The sequence below is a fragment of the Serinus canaria genome, chromosome 4 (genome assembly GCF_022539315.1).
Source record: "Serinus canaria isolate serCan28SL12 chromosome 4, serCan2020, whole genome shotgun sequence".
Classification (NCBI taxonomy): domain Eukaryota; kingdom Metazoa; phylum Chordata; class Aves; order Passeriformes; family Fringillidae; genus Serinus; species Serinus canaria.
This window is the reverse complement of record NC_066317.1, coordinates 31,573,962-31,591,170: the sequence shown is the minus strand read 5'-3', so window position 1 is coordinate 31,591,170 and position 17,209 is coordinate 31,573,962.

Sequence of the window (17,209 nt, the reverse complement as noted above, 5' to 3'; positions counted from 1 at the left end):
TATAATTATTTGACATATTTTAGGAAACAATTTTACCAGAAGGTAAAGCAGCTATTTTCACTTGGGAAGCTGACCTGTTTGTTTCCTTTCAATATTCAAACTTCTACTTTTCCTTCTTACTTCATAAATAGAACACACAGGACAGGAATGAAATAAGGACATTATATACAAAATCCTGGTTTGAGAAAGACTTTTGATGTACGGGTGTATTATTCTAAAAGGCAAATTTCAACTATGCAGGCATGAAAACTTGCAAGGATTTTAAAACTGTAAATTCTACAGCATAATCAAATTATTCCATGAAGGAATTTGTTAGACTTTGCTGACATGGATGGACAATGAGATGCAAAGGAGTGTGCAAAGAAAGATAAGCTAGCCAAATTAACATATCAGGGAGCGTCTCAGGTACATTGCATAAAGAACAGAAACACAGCAGTGTACACCCTAATTTCACAGTTAGATATTTCAAAGGAAAAGAGTGTAGAAAGATCTGAAGGTTAAGAGTTTTTGACTATGACAATTGTTCCCCAGGATTTCACTCAAGGGACTACAGAGAACAGAGATGACATTCAAAACGTATCCTCAGAATTCTCTGTTACAAATTTGAGGACTGCATTTTACCAAGAAATATTCACAAGACATAAAGTGAAACAAAACCACTGAAATTTATCTCAACATTGTCACCTGAATCTTTCAGTTGGTTCTAATTTGTCTCATAAAAATCAGAGGAAACTGAAGATTCAGTTACGCTCCTCTCTGCCAACACAGATACTTTGACTTTTAGATGTAGAAAGGACATGAGACTGGAAGGAGAAATGCAGGAAAAAGCAAGAGGATGTGGGAGTTTTCCTAAAAGGCAGTAAGTGCCGAGATGTGAAAATGTAAAATGAAATAGGATTCACAACATCTCCCTCGTTTCTCAAATATTTAAGTCATAAGGATTGATTAGCGACAAGCCTTCCAAAATGTTGTGGAAAAAAGATATTTAAAATAAGACAGATGTATTGGTGGCTGAGAATTATCACAGTGTTTTTCATCTATGAGAAACAGGTGAAGGTATATTTTGAGGGGTTTTTTTTATTCATATGGGTTTTTTATTCATATTTTTATTCATATGTTGATTAATTTTTTTACACTTTCTCCATACTGCTACTAATACAAATATTGCATATATATACATATTTGTATTGTAGCTTTCAGTTTAACCATTAAAATCAGAGAGTATGATAGCAGTCTAAAATCAGGGAGCTATTCAGAAGTATTTTGAAGGCTCTGTATTCTTTTATTTCATATATAACAAAGTCATAAAAAGGATAAAATAAATTTCAGTAAATCCTTCAAGTAATTTGAAAAAGTCACAAGTTCAGCTATTCATTTGCCTCTGCTTTGAGAAAAGAGTTTCTAAAGCCACTTAATGAGTGGAAAAGTGAGAGGGAGAAAAGAAGAGATCAAGAGTACAACATGAGATAGATATCAGTAACCAAGGTTATGAAGTGTATGCAGGTGTTAACAATTGTGCAGTACCTATAGAATGGTCACAGCTCATTTATGCTAAGTTTAACATGAATATCTTGTTTAATAATGTAAATATATTTTAAGGGGGCATAGAGCAACTAAGATTTATATTTTGTTTAGTTTAGATTTGTATTTTTTCCATATTTTAATTTTTTTTTTATTTTGTGAATAAATTTACATATAGACCACACAATGCATATGTACTCTCATAACACACAAATGCTATGTGTGCATACACACAGAGATATATCCCACCATTACAGAAACAAAATGCATTCTGTAAAGAATTTTTTTATAAAATTGATACAACCCTACACTTCAGATTAATATGCAATTACATTTTTTCAATATGCTAAGCAAATTATGGCAGTAGTGTGAAGTCTAGGCTTGGAGCTCTAGCAGTGAACCACAGAGAGTACTGTAAACTTCGGTGATATTTTTTTCTGTCTGGTTAGTCCATAATGCCAATAAAAATTGATCTATCCCCAAAAGAAGATTTATTTTTATTAACAATACTGTGGAACTAATAAGAAATGAAATCTTTTATTTACAACCTTTTAAGACAGACTGGTATCCCCACCCTGTTTCTTTAGTCACATCCCACAATACTTGCTCAAAAAAAAACACCTCTACAGAGTCAGAACCATGCTCTCTGATAGGGATGGGTAGTTTTGCTAACCACATGCCAACCATCTAACACCATTGGCTTTCCTAGTGTTCATCCAGTTTCACATTTCCAAATAGCACCATTACTCCAAGACAAAAAATTTTGAAAAGCAATTTGAAAAATGGAAAAAGATGATAAATGCTCCTTCAGCATCTATTATCTTGAAATTTTTTACTTGGGTAATTAATAGTTTATTTTCAATGACTACTGAATTTCAGCTGTGGCAGCTTCCTTAGATTCTGATATATATATATATCAGATAGATAGAAATGTCTGTTGGATGAAATTCCTAGCAGCCTGTAACTCAGAGCAGCCAGGGAGAGCAAACAGATAAGTAAATAAAGAAACAAAACTTCCCTTTGTTAGAAATTACAGTTTCATTCATTCACTAGCAGGTGCACAGAGCTATCTACAAAAACACTTCTGGGAAGTTGAAGTTTTTACTCTTTGCCTTAGAAGTTGGCATCTGTTTCTTTAATCTGATTTTTTTTATGGCATGATCCATGAAAGCAAGCCCACCACTTATTCTATCCTGGAATTACCCTTTTAAAAAATGAAAATACCAGAAATTTGTAGATTTCTTGCTGAATTAAATAAATTAAGGATTTCATTTGATTAATTACAAATTAATGATCACCTCTAATCAGTTCATAACATATTTTTCTACATGTACTGAGGCACATTTAAATATTAATTATTAGTAATATGAAAAATGCACATACATTAAATTAAAAGCCTACTAAGACTTCTCTCTTTACAACAGAAATTTTGACAGAAAAAGAAAGCAAAACACAATAGTCAGAATTCTAAGCAGTAACAAGTTTTACATATTTCACTGCAAAGGTCAGTGTACAAGAGCAAACAGTGAAGTCATCTTCATTGCATGTAATAGAGCTTTATCACAGTCCCTGTATTTCAGATAATACACCTACAGCAAAAAAAGTAGCTCATCGTTTCTCTGCATCAGAAACTGTCTCAACATCAGTCAACAGGAGCTGGATATAAGCAATTATACTTAATAATCCTGAAAGATTAACAAAGGAAAGGAAGAACACTTTTATCTTTAGGCAATTAGGACGTCAAACAGAGCAGAAAGAGTAGCAGAAGTAAGAGGAAATACTGATGCATTTCCATAATTTAAGTGGAAATTACAAATGAATGAGAATTTTTTGCATAGGCTTTCAATAAAGTAGTTCTTGCTGGTTGATATTCTCATTGAATCAAGTCCAGTGCACGTTTTGGGATACTTGGGTTTCCTTAAGCAAAATGTTACCATTTCAAGAAGTGCAAAACATAAGGTCTTTCAAGAAAATAAAGGGAGGAAGAAAGAAACACTACCTTACAGTCACCTTAGCAGCAACCTTCACTCCATAGCAACCATTTCCTGATGTAGTGGCAAAAATGCCACAGAAGGATGAGCTCATTGAGCCAATTTTGCTGCTTGGCACATTAGGAAGGATTTGTTTCCTTTAGTCCAGGTTAGTCTTGCCCAAGTATTAAAGGTAAAAGTTTATTTTGTTAGGTTTCATTTCAAGGATGACTGGCTGGAGAGTGAATGAAGTCAGCCTAATCTCTCCTTGAGAGCTCCGTCATTAAAAATGCCCAAGTTCTTCAATGGATACCAACAAGCATTACTTTAACTTCAACAAGAACAAAAAGGACTGATGTGGAAAGTATGGATATGGGATCCAAGAGGAATAAGTCCTGGTATGAAGTGGAGACTGCTCCTCAGCACCCAACAGCCCTAGACTCAGAGTTCAGCCCAAAACCTGTAGCTACAGGAGCAAGTCATCATGAATTGTATCTTTTTATGCTGTGAGAAGTGGAAATGAGAAAAATAATAAAAGCATGTGCATAAGTGCTTGGAAGAAATACTCATTGGAATTTTTCTGGAAAGCCAGATAAACAAATGCCAGGAGATATTTGTGGTTATTACGGTTGTTGTTACCAATTCACAAGCCAAGAAATAAAATATTTACTATGACCTTTTCATAGATGAGATGTAAAATTAGCATCCTGAGATGAAGTACAAAATACTGTAAGATTCATACTCAGAAAGATGTGTATAGTCCTACTTTAATTGAAGTAAAGGAGGAGTAAACAGTGCACACTTAATTACAACCTGATCAAAGGATGCAGAACTAGATCCTGGTATGGCAAAACAAATATTCGGTGAGCTGCCCCAAAGAATCTGCACCTTATGACACATTCCCCAGGGCAAAAGTGCAGTAGAAAGCTTGCAGCTGAATGTTTGGCATGTGAGAGAACAGTCACTATGATTCTGGTCTTGTTTCCTCCCTAGAAGGCCCCTCAAAGAAAGCAATTCAGGATACAGTCAACATACATATTTGCAAGCAGAGAGAATTGAATTTCTTTGTGTGAGCACCAAGTGAGCTGGGCATAAACTTGTTATGGCCTGGAAGGCAGCCTAAAATTACTCTATATTGAAACAATCCAAAAATTCAGACTTCTGAGCCAAGGAACACAGGAATGCTGTTTTATTTTGCATATTAAGTAAGATACTTTTCTCACCATATAAGATACAAGAAAGATGTTTCCTGTCATTTTTACGATTTTAGTGCTGTTTTGGCTTTTAAAGTCCAGTGATCCTATTACTGCTGTGATAATATAACACTGTGTGTTCCTACCTTGTGCTGGCTGCAGAGATCTACTGAGTTGGACAAGCAAAATTCTATTTCTGAGCTAGAGTGGTAGGACGTGAGTTTGGGGAGTTGAGGAAGAACACGACAGTCTGAGTAGAACAATTAATGCTGTTTCATATACATTATTCATTTTTACATAAAATTCCAATGTTGGACAAGCTGGGAGCTGTAACTGGAGATACGACATAAAAATCTTTGGTTGTGGTAGAATTAAAAGGAGGAAGAATTAAGGGAACCAACATTTACAAAGCAAAACAACTGAAAGGAGGAGAGTACATCCTTAAAGATTCTGAACTCGGCTCAGAACTACAAGGTCAGAAAGATAGATAGTTCACCTACTAGTCTCACTTTCAAAACATTTTTTATATCAGGAGAGCAAAAGAGATTTCCCATTGACCATATTTTTGTCCTTCTAAACTAAATTCTGTGTGGGAAGTTTTCAGCAAGGCCTGAGTCCTTGCTAAACAAGCAGCTAGAAATCAAATTGAAAACTTAATTAATGGGAGTTATGCTGATAAATTGGAATAAAAATGAATTGTGTAGTTCACAGAAGCAAAAAGAAATAAACCACAGCACAGTTGATATTTTAAAACATGCTCAAGCTATTTTAAACAAAGGATATCTAATGATCAAACAGCTAGATCTAAATTTAAAAAAAGTTATAATTTTACAATTTTTGTGATTCAAAATCAAAATATAAGTATTTTTGGTAACATAAATTGCATGTATCATCAGTTATGGCTGGATATCATCAATTGAATAAATGTTCTCTCTTGGCATATTATAATATAAAATGTCAATACACTTAAAAGATGACTTTTACAAACTTGTACATACCTGAAATTTTCTCATAGATTTATGCCAACAATAATACAGAGTGCTTTCCAGTCTGTACATAAATTATTCTAAACATTGTCAGCTGTTACCAATTGGCAAGAACTGTTTAGGCTTGTCCTATCATTAATGTAGAGCCCCAATGCATGAGAGAAGAGACTTTTAGATTTGTCATAATGTGGAACTATAGGCTCTGTGATTAAACCCCTGTCATTATTTTTTATGTGAATCATTGGAAGCACAGTTTAGGACTAAGGATTGACTCCCAGACATCTCCATACATCTTATGCATAGGTTTAGCACTACTTCCAGTGTTGGAATAGGAAAGAATGTACCATTTCCCCTTCAGGTGAGGTCAACTGAGGTGACAGAGACTGCCTTCTGCTCTCCTCCAGCCACCAAGACTCTCACAAGGGATCATGTCCCTGAGGAAAGAAATTGCTGTCCATGGGTAAAATTGCTGTCCATGAGTAAAATTGTTGCTGTTACCCAGCAGTCTAAACTGTCAGCAATGATCATACTTTCTGAATCAAAATAACTACTTCTGAAACCAAAATAACAGAGATTGATGAGAGAGAGCCAAAGAAGTTGGGAACAATAAAAAAAAAAATCACAGATTAGACAGACCAGATCAGTACTCCATTATCTATTCTTTAAATTTCACAAACTTTTCTGTATTTTCTGCTCTGAAATCCTAAAAAGCCATTTTTTCCTACAGTAAATGAAAAGCTCACAGGATGATTTCAAGATCTATTATGTCCATTTCCTTCTTAGTTAGACAGGCCTGTGAACACTGACAGGAGAAAACCTTCAGGAAAAGAAAGCACCTCCCTCCCTTAACTTTCCTAGTGGAAAAGGGTTTTAGTTTCCTGTGTATTATAAAATCCAACATCCTTCTGTGCATGTATTTCTGAAAAAGCAGAAAATAAAAACTGATGCTTTAATGTGACAATTACACAGCCACACAGAAATGGTAATGCATCAATAAACATAGCACAGGAATTCCGTGATTACCCCCAGATGTTAAGATCTTGTAAATTTAATTTAGTTCCACATTACGTTGGAGAAAACACATTCATAGCTTTTTTGCCTGCTTTGCATTAAGTGTAAATCTTAATCAATTACATAATCTTTATATAAAAATAGATAAAATGAGGGTTATTTATGTAGAAAGTCACAAATGTTAAGCCATGAAAGACTTACATTTCCTTGGACAATTGTAATTGCTTTGTCATTATGTTTATGACATGACCTTCAGCTACAGGATCAAATATATTCACCACAGGCTATTGCCTCACTCAGGACCAAAGCTGCATGGAAAATGAAAATGTGACCCATTAAGTGTCTGCCTTTGCAAATGAAACATTTCAGAACCTCCAATTATTTTTTTTCCAATTTTCTTTACCTACCTATTTTATGGCAGGCAGCAGAGAATTTACATTGTGTAAGAATTTACACTCAGGATAAATTAAGTGTCTTTGTTTTATTTGTTTTCACTCTGTTGAAAGCTAACATGTCCCTGCAAGCCTTTGGGACAAATTCTCTTCATGTCTTTCCTGATGTCTCCATAGCTATGCTTGAGTTTGCACACCTTATTCAATACCAAATAAACAGGTCTAAACCACAATCAGTCAGTACCCTGTTTGTTGTCCCTAAAATATTTCTTCCATCTAAATCACATGGTTTTACTGAAATTTGAATGTCATCTCAAAGAACCACAAGAACTTCTGCCTATAAAAAAATTTCATGTGAACTGCTTTACCAACCATTATGTAAAGCTTTCCATAGAACTTATACACATGCAAAAATTTAAAAAAAACTTCTCACTATTCCCCAGGTAGGAAACCAAAGCCCTTCAATTCTTCCTGTTGTTAAACTGTTACACTATTTTCATGCTGCCAGGCTCTTCCTTTAACACCAATAAAATGCTTGTCAAGAAAATGTGCCCTTCTTGGGATATTAGATGTGTGATCATTAAATAGTAAAGACAATTATTTGAAAATTAACACTGCTACATCAGTATATTTTCAGCAGTTTTATTCTTTCTTTGCAAAGAGGAAGCTCAGGAAAATCGTGTGTGTTAACTTATAGCTTGCCAGCAGCAGTATCATTGAGAGCATTTACTTGAGAGATACCCAGACATTTCTTTTCCTGTAAACTGTAGAGGAAAGCTGTCAGATTCCGGTCTGCTCCTGTGCAAAATGAACTTGTGCTGCTGTTACATTGTTCAGACTGATATGGGGATTATAAATTATTCTTAGGCATGTACTCTTAGCTTTGTAATTTGCACGCATTTTGGAAGAGTTCTGAACATTTATTATGCCTATAACTTAACCTCCCTAAGCATTCATCACCTGATGGGAATAAAGAGTCTGTGTAAAAGCAACAGAAGGAGTCTCTCTGTAAACCTGGACCTCCAGCTGTAGCATCAAATTTATCTTCCCTCTTTTCCATAGCTTATAGACTTTATGAGTTACTCATTTAATCTTCTTTCAGTTTACCATTCATATTTCCCCTTCCAGGCATTACATCTTTTTGATGCTTGAATTTTTAAATGTCGTATAACAGCTTCCTCCTCAAAAATTGTTTTCAAAATCTATCCAGGCAAATAAAGCCAAAACTCTTCAGATCAGACTTGTCTTGTAATTGCATTGGGTTTTGAGTATGTCTTTATGCTTGATTTTCTGAAGCACAAAGTGTCAGGCCATTGGTAAATAGAATGGAAATTGTGGCATATTCCATTTTCTCTGAGAGAAACCAGAGAGAACTCTGTCACCCATCTTTATTGTACTGGGCCTTTAACCAGAACCCACTGCACTTAACTTGGTTAGATTCAGATAACTTGGTTATCTCAAGATAACAATGTGATAATGAACACTTAGTTTGTCATCTTAGGATCAAGACTTTATCAGGGTTCCCTGGATCCCTCTTTATCACCGGTTCTCTGATGAAAATTAAGGTGTCCAAACCAGATTTAAAATTCATACCATGGGAAAGAGTCTGTAGGCATTAAGACACTTGTTTTCCAGAATATTTCAGTCCTTTCTGGTACAGCCTTCTAGATCACAATCAGGATAACCTGCACATGACTCTCTAATTAGATATTGCCAGCTTCGTATTGGTAGTTGCAATATGAAATACTGCTTGGTTTAGATTTAAATATTCTTTTCTGTTGGTTTTCTTTCTAGTTTGTTTTTTTTTCTTTTGTTTTTTGGGGTTTTTTTAATTTTGTCTTTTAGTTCCCTGCACACTGCAGGTAGCCCTGGCTACCTCAGCAACCTATTTGCACAAGCAGGACACACCAGCTCTGAGCGTTTCATTGATGGTGCTCAGTGATGATGTTTGCGTGGAAAGTAAGACACCAGCAAAGGAAATTGCTTTCATCTATTTCCTCTTTCAAATTAGTCAGCTTCAAAAGAGTTTTAAAAATAATTTAATTTTACTGCTAAGCATTAGAAAAATTTACTTGCAGGGAGTTGCTGACAGATCAGAACTATCCTTACCTTATGGAAGCTACTATTCTTATAACTTGCTCAAAATTGATGGAGGGTAACTTGTACTTAAACCATCCCTTTCTCATTTGGTGACTCTTCATTTAGAAAGGTGCATTCTGCAAGCAGAGGACAGACCTTTGCTTTTGAAATCCAACAATTTCCTTTGTGTACAGCTTCAGGGAGGTCACCAAGTGATGCCAGGTGCTGAGGCACAGAACAGTCCTGATGAATACAACAACAACAACAACACCACACAAAAAAACCCAAACAAACAAAAACAAAAAAAAAATTACCACAATTGAAAAGAAATAAATGATTGCTAAACACAAAGGGATCAAAGAAAAAAAAATGTGTCTGCCTATGAACCACACAATAGCACAAAACACTTTACACTGTTCTCTCTAGCTGTAGGTGGGAAAAGCCTCAAAATTCAGAGCTCTTCAGCGGTTGCCTCAGGCATACAAAAAGGCTAAACTGAAATTTGTGTAGCATTTTAATGAAAAATGTTAGTCTTGGGAAAAGCTTGAGACTTTAGTTTTATTTTTATGTTTCCTAGCTTAATGATAAAGCAGGAAAAATAAATATTTCTCTTTTTTCTCTTAAGCTCTTTTTATCTAAGCCATTTGTTCTCAGTGACAGTAAAAGAATGTAAAATATTGAAAGTAAATTATTTTAAAGTTCCCATCTATAACTCACAAGTATGAAAATTCAAGAGAGATTAAGGGTTTTTTTTATTTTCATGTGATTCTTTGTCTCTACTTTCTTGATTAATCTGAGACTATAACTTAAAAATGCATTTCTTTCTCTAAGGCAAGCTTTTAAAAATTCAGAGGTTTACAACTGCTGTGAAATACATAGGAAAGATAAATGGATAATGAATATTACAATGGAATATTATGTTACATCTACTGTAATTATCTGTGCTACAATATAGGTAAAAATATTACCTGTTTATTTATACATTTTAAAGGTCACTACTAACTTTCCTGAGGCATGACAAAATATATGTGACTAAGGGTTTCTTTCCTATGACAAAGTTGTGTGAAAAAGATCAGTACATAGATGCTCAAGAAAGTGAACTTTTAAGTTCAGCTATGCAAAATTTCTGACAAGAGTTTCCAGGAAAAAATACAGAATACCATATCCTGTACCAGTAGTACATTATGTGTGGTTTTTGTATATTTTTTGAATGTTTTGCTGCTGAGTAAGACCAGGCAAGATTTTGTTGTGGTTTTTTTTTCCTGTGATGCAGAATACTTCTTATGAACAGAATTTGAAAACTTGGTGCATTTTCTAGTCTCTATGGACATCTTGCACCTTGATTTGATTCCTGAACTTCTGGAGAGAATGAATAAGAAATGACATAAGAATAGAAGATCACAACAAAATAATTTGATGCATTCAACATCCTTTATAATTTAGATAGCAAATGTATTATCCAGATGTGTGCCATGATCAGGAGTAATTGAGACACATATGATTCACAGTACCTGTGTCACACCACATGCATGCACATAATCCTATCCTGGAAATTAAAATACCAACCATTTTATTTAAGGAGAGCCACACTGTAAAAGATCCACCTACCCAGCACTTAAGGTTTTGTGCCAAGGAGTAGATTCCTGCAGGAACTGTTTCTCCACTGATTTTGGGGATAATAGATATGTTTTTACAGAAAAATAAGGATTAATTTCTCACATTAAGGACTGAAAAGTACAATAGTATACAAAATTATTATAAGTGATTGTTTTATTTGATTTTTATTAATTTTTCCTAATCTCTTTTTTAATACTCTGCATCAAAGTCTCACAACAGTTACTTCCTGGAATCATAAATTTAATCCCCAAATTGTTAAAATAATGGATAAATATGAGCAAAGTGTGACCTGCCTCAGCAGTATAAATGCAAATATTTATTTTGATCAGATTAGCACCAATCAAAACAGTGCAAATTATATTACTTGCTCTTGTTAAAGAAAGCTCTTCACATTTGGATGCACAGATGTGATGTCAATATGACCACATGAGGATTTAATCTCATTGGAACTGAGATCTTGCCTCTCTGCAATCAACCATCTGAATCTCACTTACTGAGGTACATTCCAGAAACAAACTCTGGACAGCTAGAACTTCTTCCAAAGGAATCCTGAATTTTTATGGGGGATATCTTTTATCTCTAAGGATTTGTTAATATTGTTCTGGGGCTTTTTTAGAGTAAAAATTCATAGTGTTCATGGCATCTTGTATATAATCTTTTTTTTTTTTTTTCATTTTGAGATTCAAATTCGCAAATGATTTGGAAATCTGCTCTTTTGTGTGTGAACTAAATTCTCTGAGGTAAGCTAGTTGTATTTTCCTTCTGCAGCACAAATCAGGGACTAGGATATTAGATGTACCAGCAGGGGCAAAGTGGAGCAACCCTCTTCTGTACATGAATGTGGAGCAATGTTCTCACCCATGTGCCTAGTACAGAAGTCATCAGTGGAGCTGTTTCCTTTCCCATTTCAGCATCTCACTTGAGGAAAGCAAAGGAGAGCTGCTATAGCAAGGAGGGAAAACCATTTCTTCCTCTTTTGCATCCCATAAGACATAAAGCCATATGGCCTACCTCATTTTGTACCATTTTAAGACCTATCCTTACATAAAGGAGAAAAAATATGTGTACTTATACTTAGCCTGACACAACTATGCACTCCATGGCCCAAAAGATTCTAAAGCTATTAGGTTCCATCAGCATCTGTGCACCAGCAACAAAGTGCTGCAAGAACATCAGAATCAATAAGACATTAAGTCAGGAGTGTCTAATTGTTGCCCAAATTGGCATAATTATACGAGGATATAAAAACAAATTGTCATGTAGGTAATCTTGCTTTCCATTCACTATCAATTTAACCTGGATGCAAACATAGCATTGAGTGCTGGGTACTCTAACTGAGGGAAAAATGTGATTTTGGTAGACAATGACCAGATGAGAAAAACAATTAAAAAAATATATAAACTGATAGAAAATACTGGAGAAAGGGTTTTATTAAGCATGGGGAAAAAAACCCAACAAGAAACCCAAAGAGACAACAACAGACAAATTCCCCACACACAACTTTTAGCAGATATTATAATTTTCAAATCTATTTAAAAAAACTGTAAAGCATAATCACTTCCTGATAGCCCTCCAAGATAGGGACATATTTGGTGTCAAAAAAACCTGTGGAATTGTAAAGGAACCATTGGGAAATACTTTCTAACAAGGACAAGGATAGACTCCCAAAGGAGCCTAAGCATTAGGCAATGTACTTGTCAGGAATCTCTCACTCCATGTGTCTGTCTGTCTGTCTATCTTCTGTCTGTCTACTGGAATACAGTATCAAGAAGAAAATAAGTAAAGCTCTTTTCTTCCTTCTGACTGAGCTTTTTCTATTTTAACTCTCTTTTCTATGGAGACACATTCTCCAGTCCCTGCTGTCCCTGCCTATCAAAGAAAAAAGCAGGCAACAGCTGGCTGATCAGAAGTCAGTATGACAATCAGAACAGAGTGGCAATCAACAGAGCTACAGCAGAGCAAAGCCAGAGCAAGAGGAACCCCACATTCTGAATCTTCACTTTTCTAACCATAACATAGTAGATTTTTTCCCAAGGCTTTCTTTCAGATCAAATGAAAATGTGAGACAATGAAAAATCTTTCATATGCTCAGCCCTTACCTAGGGAGTTTATGCAAGTACAGCAGAAACAGAAGAACACATCAGCTTTATAAAACATGGCTTTAAGATTTTAAAATGTTACTTTGATTTCCTATTCCCACATTGTAACTGTTCACAAAACAAAAACAACTAAAAAAAACCCAAATCAGAATACTTCCACACAATGGCCTTACCTTTAATTAGATCCTTCACTGTTTTTGATGTATATACCTTGATCTACATCAGATTGAAATCTGGCCTTTTTGTTTTCACACCTTTGTTGTAAGTAGTTGCACTAGTAATACATTTTCTGAATTAAATCAGATAGAAAGTAATAACTTTTTTTCCATTTCAGACTCCTATTTTACATTTGTTTTTCTGGGATCTTGCTATACAATATAACTTGAATGCAAGTGCAACATGTGCAGTTATATTTCAACAGAAGAAATGAAAAAAGGGATTATTTAACATCTGAAGAGATGAGATCCTTATACATAAGATAAGAAGTATGAATATTCCTAATCTGGTTTTGTGACATGGTGCAACATTGCTTGAAGCATAAAAATGATACATGTGGCTTTAGTTTGACTGGTTTTGATTTAAGGATATGAGGGAGATGGGAAAGGAAATCAGTTATGGGCACTGTGCTTATGGATTATTGCTCTGCAGGCACATAGGTCAATGAGAGCTGGCCTTCAAATAGTCAGGGAAGATGACTAATAACAGACAGAATAATCAAACTGAAAATTAAAAAACAGTATTCAAAACTTGGAGTGACCTAGGTAAATATTTAAATGTGATCAAATACAGACCTCTATATTATAGATGTTTATATCTTACTTGTCATCTGCTTTCCCTTCATAACTAGTGGAGACCAATTTAGAATACAATTATTTCACCCTAAAAATAATGTTCAAAATGTCAGATGAATTAAAACCTTCCTGCAACTGCCTAATTCTCTTCATGGACTGTAAAAATAGCTTATGCTGATTATTTCAGATCTGCACAGTACAAGTCTAAAATTAGGTGAGATTAATACCTCAATTAATCTCTTATTATTACTTGAGCTAGCTAGGACACCTTTCATGAAGCCTGCAAAACACATATTTGCAGGATCATCTTTCCCACAGTGAGAAAGCCATAGAGAGAATGAGGCCTCTTCTCTAAAGTGCACACTGGCTGGATAAATGCAGACTGAGAAAAAAACCTGGTAGCTTTGCAACCCACCTTCCACCACTGAGAAAATGAAATGTAGGCAAGTAAATTCAGTTTTCTTCAATTTTCTACCTTTCAGAGTAGTAGACAAGCTGTAGGGGATTTTTGGTAGGAATCAGACTGAACAATTGAAATAATAATCTTGCTAAGCATGAGAGAAACCTACACTGCAGCAGTAACTATTGAGCAAAGACAGATGATATTCTGTGTTTTAGAAGATGAGGAAGTCATTTCCAGAAAAGAAATTATAAAGAGGGACATTATGTATTCAGCTACAATTAATACTTCCAACATGTCTTGGAAACTCATTTTCCATAGAAATCAGTTATTCAGATAGTTATTCAGACAGTTCACAGTATGCTTTGAAAATTAATTAGAAGCCTCTGAGAGTACATTGATGGACATGTGTAAGGCACATAGCTATTTAATTTTTCTAAAAAAAAGAAAAAAAAATCACTGCAGACTTATTTTTTCATCTTTTACCCAGATGCTACTTCCATGACTTCTGCATAACAAATTCCTTGTTTCTGAAATATGAAAGACTGTTTGCCTAAACCCTTTGACTTTATTCAGCTGTGCCATATTTATGTGCAGTTTTCTTATAATATGCTTAAGACAAATTACTGGAGGATCAGTTACTCAAAAGCTGCTGCTGCTGCCTGGAGCTGCTGCACATTTATAATCACATCTAGCTTCAGGCAAAATAAAACAACGAAACAGAAAAGCTAGAAGTCTTAATTTGAGCTTAATCCAGTGCTCTGAGGTATCCAAGACAACCACACAGGTTTTGCCATCTCTCAGGAGTTACAGAGGAGCTGTGCCCTCCTGGGTCATTTGTTAGAGGCTGGGTCAGACATCCAAAAACACCTAAAAGACTTGATGGCACCTCTGTCAAGGCTCTGTTGTAAACAGAGAAAAGCAGTTTATTTGGAGGAAGAACAGCTAAACGATCCCCTGGATGAATTTTAAGTAGAAAGAATTAATCTTATTGAAGTCTGTGGAAAATTTCAAAAGAGTGGTGGTCTATAAAGGTTAACAGAGACACCAGAAGGAGGTACCCTCTGGGAGTGCTCTGTGGTGAAGATTGGAAAGGTTAACACTCTAAAAGATGCAGCTTGAAATACAATATACACTCAAAGAAGAAACCTTGACAAATGTTTTATGAGGAGAGAAAGAAAAAAATCATCTGAAGAAAGAAGAAAGAAGAGAACTCTTCTAGTTTTCTTTCATTTCAAGCAATTTTTTTAAAGCTATATGCTTTTTATAAATACTCCAAGCTGTTTGCTATTTTTGATACTCCAGGCAAAAACTATAAAAAATTATCTGGATTGAAGGAACTGGAATTTTACAATAAATAGATTACAAGGATGTATTGTGACTAGTATATAAATCAAAACACTGCTGCCTCCAGGCTGACAGTGAGCTGGAAATGCAGGAGACACAGAGAAATCTTTATGTGATGAAAGGTAATCAGGAGGACACTCCAGCATGCAGGGAGATATCAACTGCAATGTTATCTCCACTCCAGCACCTCATCACCTCCACCATCCTTCTTAAGATGTGAAGGGATAAAGCATTATTCAGATAAATGATCAGCTGACAATTTAAGTGGTAAAATACAGTCTTTTACCAAGACATAAATGAAATCCCAACTGTAGTCACAACAGGTTTTAAATGACTGATATTTTGACATTCTGCATTGTTTTTTTTCTATTGCCTTTTTTCTTCAGGTCCCTTCAGTAACAATATATTTGCAGGTACCATATAGGTACCATATTTCATTCCTGCATTTCTGTGTCGGCTCCAGATTACTCCCTCAGATTTGTTAATCTCCACAACTAAACTCTTTTCTAATAATAAAGTGTTCCATTCCAAATATGTAGAATTATTAGCTAAAGTGCATGATTTTCTCAGCTGCTAAACCAGTAGTTTGATTGCTTGCCATACCACAAGCAATTGGAGAGCAGAGCACCATCTTGCCAAAGTTAAATCTAACTTAAATCAACATTTGAATTTTTATCATTTTCTGTAGTTTTTAACCATCAGAGATTTCTTGGGACAATGATTCCCTAAAAATATCATCTGAAGAGTTTAATAGGAAGCTTTTCTATTACAAACCCCAAAAAGGAAGTTTGCCCAAAAACTGACTTTTAAATTAGTTCAGCAGGAAACAGCTCTGATCTGAGAGACTATCATGATACAAGACAAAAGAAAATTAACAAGAGAAGGATTCTTACTTGGCTGATATTCTATTATGTTCATTACAGATGGGTCAAAATTTCCTCTGCCTTGTGCTGAAGCTTTCTTAAGAATTAAGGCTGGTTTTTAGATTTGAATTTCTATCAGGGACCTTGTGTGTTCAAGATAAGCTTTAATACTTTATGTCCTGTCAGTAATAAAATGCTCTTGAAATTCATTTTACATTGGAAAACAATGTTTGAATTTTATTTAATTTGTTTCTATATTAAGCTTTTTAATTATATCACTGGAAAATACATATTTTACTGCAATCTTCTCCAGACCTTAATTGAAAACTAAACTTGCATTTGCAAAACAAAATGACACTGCATCAGCATATATTCTGTAACTCTGGTCCTTGGACTTCCTTATGGTCCAAGAAGATTTGGTTCAAAACAGCTTGTTGAGCAGCAAATATTTACATTCCCTTAATACATTCGTGGAAGAAACATCTGTTGCTGAAAAATATTTTTTAGAGACTAACTTCCTAATGAGGGAATAACAAGATAGAAGTATTTTGTTTCTTTTAGGAAGAGGATGAATCATCATGGAAAACAAGAAAATGAGAACCAACCAAAGTACAAAAAATATCCTGAATAAACATTGCTCTGTGCTTTTCCTGTGCTTTTCAACAAATACTAAGCACATATCTATGTTAAAAAGCTTAATATAAAATATCCTACCAAGAAAAATTGGAAAGTAAAAAGACTGTCAGACTAGCATAAAAGTGATTCAAGAGATTAAATAGAAAAATTCTTCAGAGAATCACACAGGGATTTAACTCTTCAAAAATAACAACAATTTAGATTCCAGGATTATATATTATTCAAACATTAGATTTTTTTCTAAATAGATACAGTAAATTTTTAACTTGTTAGTAACTTCATAAGTAATCATGCTCACTTCACT